Genomic DNA, 9,402 nt, shown 5'->3' with positions numbered 1-9,402 from the left:
CCTGGTGCTGCAGAGATGGAGGGGGAGGAGATGGAATAAGGAACCAGAGGGTTGGGTATATGGGAGTCCTCCAGGGTCATAGAGACTAGCATGACTGTGACTAGGGAAGCCCATTTTTTAATTCCCCCCATTTATTAGTGACACTGTCTGATTGAAGATCCCCAGAGTCCTCCTGGACGATAGAAGATAGCGACAAACAGTCTAAATAGCTCCTTGGGCAATGAGATTGGCTTCTCCATCTTGACTACTTGCTTCTTTCTGTGGTTTCACAGTCCAGATATGAGACCCCAAGGACCCTCCAGGGTCATAAAGACTGGAGTTTCTAAGGTTGGAGAGGCTGATTTCAGGGTCCTCAGTGCAATATTCCACCCCCTGTGTCTCAGGGACACAGTCTGAGCTCGGATCCTGCCCCCACCCAGAACCAGGGGTAGATTCTCTCCCCAGGGACAGAGGCTGGCGGGAAAGTGAAGATTGGGACCTTGTTATCAGCATTGAAAAATGTCACCTGGCCCCATTAACAGTCCAGACAAACCTGGATCCTCCTGGGGACCTGGCTCACGGGCAGGGTGGTTGCAGGGGAGGTGAGAGCCTGGAACAGACCCAACCACTGCACAGCCCAGATCCCCATTTCAGGGTTAAAGCTGACTTCTCCCTTCCTCCTCACAGACTCTCTTGCCACTCCCACAGCCCAGAATCCTCTGTCCCCCACCTCCACATCCCAGCAATGTATCCCTGAGGTGAATCCCTCATAGCCCAGCACACAGGCCCAGGAGTCAAATCTCTCTGGATTGTTCAGCAGATGCTGCCTGGTGTCTCCCCATTTCACACTTTCTGATGCTCAGACAGGACGAGTCGGGGATGAGCCGTGTCTGGATCCAGAATCACATTCGTTACGGGAGAGAGAGAATCAGAGTTCAGCCCTGGGGGAATCTGGGACCATTTCTCACACTCCCTAACATCCCTGCTTGGCAATTCCTCACCTGTGTAATAGGATCCACTTCTATACTTTCTCATTTGATTATAGAGGCTGCAGCTCCCTGCTCCCCAGATGGGGCTGGTTCATTCCCAGCAACAGAGACTTGGCAAGGAAGGTAGCAAAAGCTTGCAATTAGGAGAGTCCTGAGGAGGCAGGTACCAACTTTGAACCCCAGAGGGAGTGTCCTCCCATAAATACATCCTCCACTGCCAGGCCTGGGAGCAGAAATGAAGATGCAGCACAGGGGAAGAGCCAATAGTTCAAGGCCAGTGAGCAGGAAGCAGGAGGTGGCAATGGGTGGGGCAGCCCCTTCCCAGCCCAGAGAGAAGAGAGGTATGCAGGTGGCAGCACTAGAGAGACACCATCTCCCCAACCCACAAAGTAGCTGCAATTGCAGAGCCCAGCCCTGCCCAAAGGACAGGTAGAATGCTGGAGAAGAGCCATGGGGAACAGTCTGTCCCCCAGGTGAAATGGGGAAGGGTGTGACAACCAGGAGGCTCTCTCTCCTGACCACCTTGAAGGTAATATTAGAAAGTCTTGTCAATGTCAATACAAATTCTCAGATCACAATTAAGGTGGCTCTAGGGCTGGGCAGTGCGAGTGTCTCTGGTTATTGCTGTGTGGGAGAGTTGCTTTCATGGACATTTCTGTTAATGGAAGGAAAAACTCCCCCCAGAGCTCACCCTGGGTGTGTGATCCCAAAGATCCCCCCTTCCCTGCTCTAGCTCAGGTCGGAAAGAGTCTGGAGGGGAAAAGGGTCACAGAGATTAGAGCACAGCGTCTCTGATTTACAACACCAGCCTGGAGAGCTGCTTCTCTCTCCTGAATGCCTGAGATCAAGCAGAGATGTCCTGGCAGTTCGTCCCCCCTGGCTGCTGAGAATTTCTGTGGTGGCTGCTTTTTCCCTCCTTCCCAGCTGTATCTCCCTGCTCTTCCACACCTTAGTGTGCAGGTGGTTGAATCCCCCTTGGTGCATCAGAGGATGGCCCTGGATGGTACAACCAGACTCAGAACTAGAGTGACTGGATGGACCCCACAGTGCTCAGCCAGCGCACGGGGCTGCCCACCCTACATGTCCCCTCTTTTGTGCTCCAGAAGGTGAGGACAATCTAGCCTCTTGCTTCTCTTGCTTTCCTCAACCAGATCCTGTGGGAAGGCGTTTCCCACCCACCCCTCACAGCTGACCCTCTGTAACTCATCATTGCCTCTTGCACCACAAGCCTCCCCAGCCACCTTTGAAATGCCACCTGTATTGGCTGAAGGACATCCAGCTGGTCCACCTCTGTACCAGTCCCCAAGAACATCTGTACATGCTCATGCTCCACACCATCCACTTCCTTGACTTTGTGTTCCATCCTGACTCCAAGTGGTGGGACCTACAGGAGAGAAAATGAGGAACCCGTGGTGGGCCAGCCTGTACTCCATTTTTGTTCCACAGCCCACTGAGGATATTAGGTGGTGTGTCAGCTTGCAGCCCCTCTTCCAACTCCTTTTGAACCTCTTACTAAGGTTCTGGCTGCAAAATTCCCTGCACCTACTGATGTATGCACACTCCATTTGGGACTTCAGAAAGTGGCAGGACCTCCTTATTAATCTTCTCCTAATGACGGCCAAGATGGACACATATCACTGCAGGAGGACAAATCTGGAGGGAGGGAGAAGTGCTCTGAGACTGTGGCGTGCATATCCATTCCCTTTTAAAATCATATCTCCAGGCACAGTTCCCCTGGACAGTGTTCACTGACTCCTTAGACACCTTTGAGAAGTGATGGATGCTCTCTGGGGTTCTCTGCTTGGTGTCCCCTTCTGGCTCCCTCATTTTTAACTTCTGACCTCTCTCCTTGTCCATAGGTTTCTCTTTCATTGTCCCAAATACTCCATTGCTGCCTGGGTTTCATGGTTTCTCTCCCTTAGTTGAGGGAGCGGGCCTTTAGCTTTGGGTAGGTGTAGATCCACCATGTCCCAATACATGCAAATATTATCTCTCTGCTTTTCCTGCTGGAGCTTCTCCTCTGAGGGTTAGAGAGGAAGGTGAGAACCTGAAGTTGCAGGGAGGGGAGTTAGAGGAGGAAGGCAATAGATATAAACCTGGGGGAAGCTCTATACTGAGCCTGTCCTTCTCTCCCTGGCCTGAGAGAAGAGAAGGGGATGGGTATTGGGGATGATCCACTCAGGCCAGAGAGTGGCCCCTTCTCCAGCCCAGAGAGCAGGGAGGATGTGGCAACATCACAGAGGGACCATATCTCTAACAGAGGAGAAAGTGAGCAACTCAAATGGGAGATCTCAGCCCAGCCCAGCTGAAGAGAAAGATGGGATGCTGGTGGAGAGCAATTCGAGAGAGCCCCTAACATAGGGGAAAGGAAAAAAATGTGGCAACCCTTTGAATTTAATATTTAAAGGGCTTATGGACATGTATAGAAATGCCAGGGTCAGCATTAATGACATATCTGTGCTGGTGAGGGAGAGTGTATCTACATAGCAGTTTAAGCCTGGGTCTGAGCCTGGGCTCAGGCCAAACCCCCATTGCATCCACACTGCAAATATGCTAATCTAGGGCTCTGATCCAAAGTCCCAGGACCCTGCAGGTCTGGAGGGTCAGAGCCCATAAACTGGAACCCAGGGTCCAAGCCCTATTGGTTTCCTATGTGCACGCATCGGTGGCTTGACTTGGATCCTGGAAGTCTTCTGGGTGTATCCTATAGTTCCTGGAGGCAGAGGAGCAGTGCCACAGGCAGCCAGCACAGCATGCCAGACGCAGCATTACTACCTGGCCGAGAGGTCCCCCTTCCTGCTCCTCCCACAGTGGTGGTGGAAGCTTCTCCTCCATGGAGGTGCATGGAGTTTGCCTGGAGCAGGAAGCAAAGTTAGGAGGTGGGTCATCCTTCCCTCAGCCATACTGTGCCGAGAGCTCTGCCACTTTTTCTCCCTGCATGGCAGCTGCTATGGTCCCTGCTCTGCTCACTGGCCCTTACTCCAGGCCCTCCTGCCCTCTCTTGGGCTGCAGGTGCAGGGTCACCTGGGTAGCATGCACTGTTAGGGTGGTCAGTGGGAGTCAGCACCAAAACTTCTCTGGAGCATCTCAGGGATCTGGGGGTGTGGTGATGGCAGGGATAAGGGATTCCCAGGGTTGCTGGAGCATCCCAGGGTTGCTTGGGGGATGTATTTTACCACTTTGCAGCACGCAGCAGCCAGATTAGAATGTGTGTGTGTCTTCCCCCTGACACCTTCATTTTATGTCAAACTTCAAAACAAACTGAAAAAATCAAAGGTTTCAGAGTAGCAGCCGTGTTAGTCTGTATTCGCAAAAAGAAAAGGAGTACTTGTGGCACCTTAGAGACTAACAAATTTATTAGAGCATAAGCTTTCGTGAGCTACAGCTCACTTCATCCGATGAAGTCAGCTGTAGCTCACGAAAGCTTATGCTCTAATAAATTTGTTAGTCTCTAAGGTGCCACAAGTACTCCTTTTCTTTTTGAAAAAATCAAGCAAGCAAGCAAAAAACACCTCACCTTCATTGACCATCCTATTTGAAAAATTATGAATTACAAAAGTTTCACTGTAATAGTTTGACACCCTGGAGACTGATGTCCTCATTATCTTTAGAACAGGCACAGGGGCATTTTTTTACCAATGTGACTGAGCCCAGAGCTGGAGAACCCAATTATCTGATTAGACAGTAATTCAGTACAATGCCCTTTCAAATGGAGACAGCCACCAAAAGAGCTAATTATGCCGTGTATGTACTCATGTGCTCCTTATGGGCACCTGAGTCCCATCAATAGCACCACCAGTTAGGAAACAGGATAGGCAGTAGAATTTTCCCACAGTGCAGAAAATTCTTAACCTAGAGTTAAAATGCAATATTGATGCTCAAGCCCAGGATTTGCTGACAAGAGGTCAGCTGACTCAAATCCCCTACACTTACATTGCTATGTAGGCATAGCCTCAGAGTGTTTGTTGGTCAGTGAGAGTGTTTCTGTTTGTCAGTGAGTGCAGGGACTCAACACTAAGGCTGGTATCAGGATTGTTTGTGTGATTTCAGCTTGGGATCTCTTACTATTTCATGTTTATATTTTTATTTTTAGGGGTGTGTGTGTCATGGGCAGTGTTGGTTTGGTTTGGTTTGTACATTTATCTAGAAGTTCATGAAAATGTTTTCATGGGATTTTTCTCTTTATTTAATGATAATCTCCACCTGAAGTCTCACCTGGTCGTGTGATCCTAAGGATTTTCCTCTTATTATCTGCAGTTCAGATGGCAGAGTGGCTGGAGGGAGAAAGGATAAAATAGATGATATTTCATGCTGTCATATTTGTGACATCCTCACTCTTAATTGACATAATTGTATTTTAATTATGAGAGAAAAACAGTTGAGAGACAGAGACACACCCAGATTTTTAACAAAGGCTAATATGAATCATCCTATTTTCTCTTTCATTCAAGCATCTCAAATCAACAGAACCAATATCCATTAAGCCTCAGAACCACCCAAAGAGACACTATGTAGAAGACAGATTTTCTGTTCCCTCATTCTCCAGACCGACCTGATTTCTCATTCTCCTTTTGCATTTTGTCATAAGCTAGGCCAGATCCTGCAAAGATTTTAGCATTAATGTAACTTTACAAACATTGGTCTCTTTCACATCAGTGGGATGCTGAGACTTTTCAGGATGAGGAGCCTGAATTGTGAGCTCTTTGGGTCTATTTACTCAGTATATGTGCAGAGCTCAGCACAATGGAGCTTTCAGTCTGCATAGACTGAAATACGAATAATATTAAAATTATTTCATAAATGTGGAAACTGAGTCAGGGAGAGAATTGGCTCAGTGGGCCTCATTCACCCCTGCACTGGTAAAGGGATGGGGGAAACAATTTGTGGTTCTCCTATTCAATAGCTGCCGGGGCCAGTGCAGACATTGGCACAGGCTGTGGAAGTCTGGAGGTCCAGCCTGAGTTGCACCTCTGGTCCAGTGGCCCCTACATGACTTCTCCCAGAGGCAGTGTCAAAGGCACAGCTTTACCTTGGCCACACCCCATTATTCCTGCTCCACCCCTTCCTCCTCCACCCAGCCCTCAACAACTCCACTCTATTCCCTGCTTTCCCGGGAACACTCTTTGTGCCTGCAGTTGCTGTGGAGGAGCTGGAGGCACAAGAGGTTCCTGTGCTGGGAGGATTCCCCTGGGTTTACACCTTCCCTACAGCCCCTTTGGCCCACACAAGCTGCCACATAGGGTCAGAGCACAAAGGTGAGCTGGGTCCACATTTCAAAAGTGGCCTTAAATTGAGGGTTTAAATTTTGGGTGCCGACCTTTAGGCCTTGTCTACATAGTTTTATCGGCAAAAGGCAGCTTTCGTTGACGAAACAGTAGAGGTGTACACACTACAATGCACCTCTTGGTGACAAAACTCTCCTGCTTTACTGACAAAATATAACCACCTCAATGGGAGACATAGAGATTTTTTCAGCAAAGTTAGATCAACAAAGTGTCAGTGTAGACACTGTGTTTGTTATGTTGCTGTAACTGGCCTCCGGAAGGTATCTTACAATGCCCACTGTAACCGCTCTGCTCACTGATTGGAAATCTGCTGCCATTCATTCAGCTATGTAGACATGTGTCCCTCCCCTTTCAAAGCCCCAGGAAGTCCCCCATACACAATTTGTCTCTCTTTCTCACATACACACTCCCCCCCACACACAGTCTCTCACACGCTCTGCCAATACATTCTCTCTCTTTCTCTCATGTACACACACCCCCACACCCTGTCACACATGGTTCCCCCACACAAACACACACTTCTGTGGGCTTCTTGTATTACTGTTAGGGTTACCATATTTGAATATTCAAAAAAGAGGACACTACACGGGGGAGGAAGGGGGTATTTGCTTAACCCCCCCACCCCAACTCCACCTATTCCCTGCCCCCATTCCAACCCCTTCCCCAAAGTCCCTGCCCCAACTCTGCCCCCCTCCCTGCCCCATTGGACCCTTCCCACTGCTGGCTCCCTCGTTGCTCGCCTCTTCACTGCCCCCCGCCCACCGCTGGCTCGCCACTCACCTGTTCACCCTTCCCGCCTGCCACTTGCCTCCTCACCCGCCCGCCAGCCAGCCATTGGCTCCCTCGTTGCTCGCCTCTTCACCACCATGTCCCACTCACCTACTCACCCCTCCTGCCGCAGGTCCCTCTGGCTCCTAGGGTCGGGTTGGGTCGGGGTGGGGGCGGAGGGCTCTCTGCCTGCTGCCGGCGCCTGCAAGTCCCACCCCACAGCTCTGATTGGGCAGGAGGCAGCACACGGAGACCCCCTCCGCCTCTGTGCCTAGGGGCCACCCACACTGCAGGATCCTGCCAGTGGGCAGGTGCCGGGAGCTGCCTCAGGAAGCGCCACCAGCCCCAGGACTTTAGTATGTGTGGTGAGGTGAGCGGTCCCCAATATCGGGACCAACTGTGAATGCCAAATTCAGGTCAGATGCCAGAAAACAGGGCAGACACCCTAAACTGGTGGTATATTCTATAACTAGATTTCATCAAACCAATTACGAACATGCACTCCTGGATCACTGTATCAGTCTTACCATGGAGTCAAAGACAGTCCCCTTAGGATCTCCAGCCCTTCTTGCTACCCAGTGTCATGGAGATTCACTCCATGCATCTGAAGAAGTGGGTTTTTTACCCATGAATGCTTATGCCCAAATACATTTCTCCATGCATCTGAAGAAGTGATTTTTTTACCCATGAAAGCTTATGCCCAAATAAATCTGTTAGTCTTTAAGGTGCCATCAGACTCCTCATTGTTTTTGTGGATACAGACTAACACGGCTACCCCTCTGATAAATTTCACTGTGTGTGATCTTGGAGAAATAACTCTCCTCCCAGCCCTCGCTCTTGGGCCTGACCCTGCCTGCATTGAAGTCAGTGGAGATTTCACCACTGACTTGAGTGAGTGAAGGATCAAGTTTTTGTGCCTCAGTTTCTGTGCCAAAAGGGGGTTATTAACACTCACTCACCTGCTACAACAGGGAATGGTGGCAATTGATATTTACAATGCTGTGAAGATGTAAATTGTCAGGACAATGGGAAGATGTGTGGCTCTAGAATAGAATTGCCCATTTGAGAGACTGTCTGAAATGAATAGTCCCAGAGGAGTCACTCCCATAGCCCTGAATGAAAATATTCTGATACATTCTAAACACTGGCTCAAGACTCGGACAGTATGTGTGTCACTGTGCCTCAGTGGGTCACAACTGAGAATACCAAACACAGGACAAACTGCTGAGAAATAGGACAGACGCTCCCCAAAACTGGTGATTATTCTCCAATAAGGTATACCAAACCAGGAACAAAAGTAAACTTAAACTTCTGTTTCACCATACTGGCTAACAAGAAGTCAGAAAAGCAGTCTCCTTAGGCATTCCAGTCCTTGTAACACCACCAAAAACACTAGACTTAATGATGAGTGGTTATTTAAAACCAATTTCATCGAACAAAAGGGTTCTTCTGATCCCAAAGAACCAGCCACATACCCAAGTCAATATATAACTCAGATCTTACCCAATAGTCATGCTGCTGCCAATCCTTTAGTATCTAATATCTAAAGGTTTATTTATAAAAAGTAAGAAAGGTGAGAGTTAAAATTGGTTAAAGGAATCAAATATATATAATACTTGCAAAGTTCTTGGATCAGGCTTGTAGCAGTGATGGAATAAACTGCTGGCTTATTAAGTCTCTGGTTGCTTCCAAATCAATGGAAGGTCCTCAGTCCTTTGGTTAGAATGCTTTCATTAGTATAAGTTCATAGTCCAGAGGTCTGAGCAGGAAAGAAGCAAAATGGAGAGGTTTCCAGGGCCTTTTACAGCTTTTGCCAAGCGAAGAGAAACCCATTGTTCTCATTATGGAAAATTACAGGTACAAAGATGGTGTTTGGAGTCACATAGGCAAGTCACATGTCCATGCATGCTTCGCTTAGTCATAGTAGAAGCCATTACCCATACTCTAATTAGGTGTCTTCAGGAAAGTCCATTAAGCGTAGATTGGCATCTTCTATGGCCCATTGTGAGTTAAGTGTTCTTTGATGGGAAACTTAACTTGAATAGTTCCTTTACAATGTGCTGGCTAAAGACCTTGTTGGTGTTACCACAGGAGTAAATATTTGAAATACAGGTACATAGTTAATATTCCTAACTTCAGATACAAAAATGATACATGCATACAAATGGCATAATTATATTCCACAAATTATAACTTTTCCATAGACATCTTACATGCCACACTCTGTACAAGATTTGTTGCAATTATATAACCGTGGTAGGAACAATGATTGACATGGTTAGCATTTTAATCAGGTAACGTCACAATGTGGTAGACTAAACATATGATGAGACAGCTCTTTGAACACTGCATTCAGTTTTCTACAAAATAGACAAGCTATG

The 9,402-nt window shown here is 48.1% G+C and overlaps 1 pseudogene; it reads right to left on the bottom strand.

Annotated features, from left to right (window-relative positions):
• Window positions 1–301: 301 nt before the first annotated feature.
• LOC119843008 lies at window positions 302–1,014 on the bottom strand (annotated as a pseudogene).
• Between the last annotated feature and the right edge of the window lie 8,388 nt (window positions 1,015–9,402).

The sequence above is a fragment of the Dermochelys coriacea genome, chromosome 14 (genome assembly GCF_009764565.3).
Source record: "Dermochelys coriacea isolate rDerCor1 chromosome 14, rDerCor1.pri.v4, whole genome shotgun sequence".
Classification (NCBI taxonomy): domain Eukaryota; kingdom Metazoa; phylum Chordata; order Testudines; family Dermochelyidae; genus Dermochelys; species Dermochelys coriacea.
Note: the sequence above shows the minus strand (reverse complement) of the source record. Positions and strands in the feature narration are given on the sequence as shown.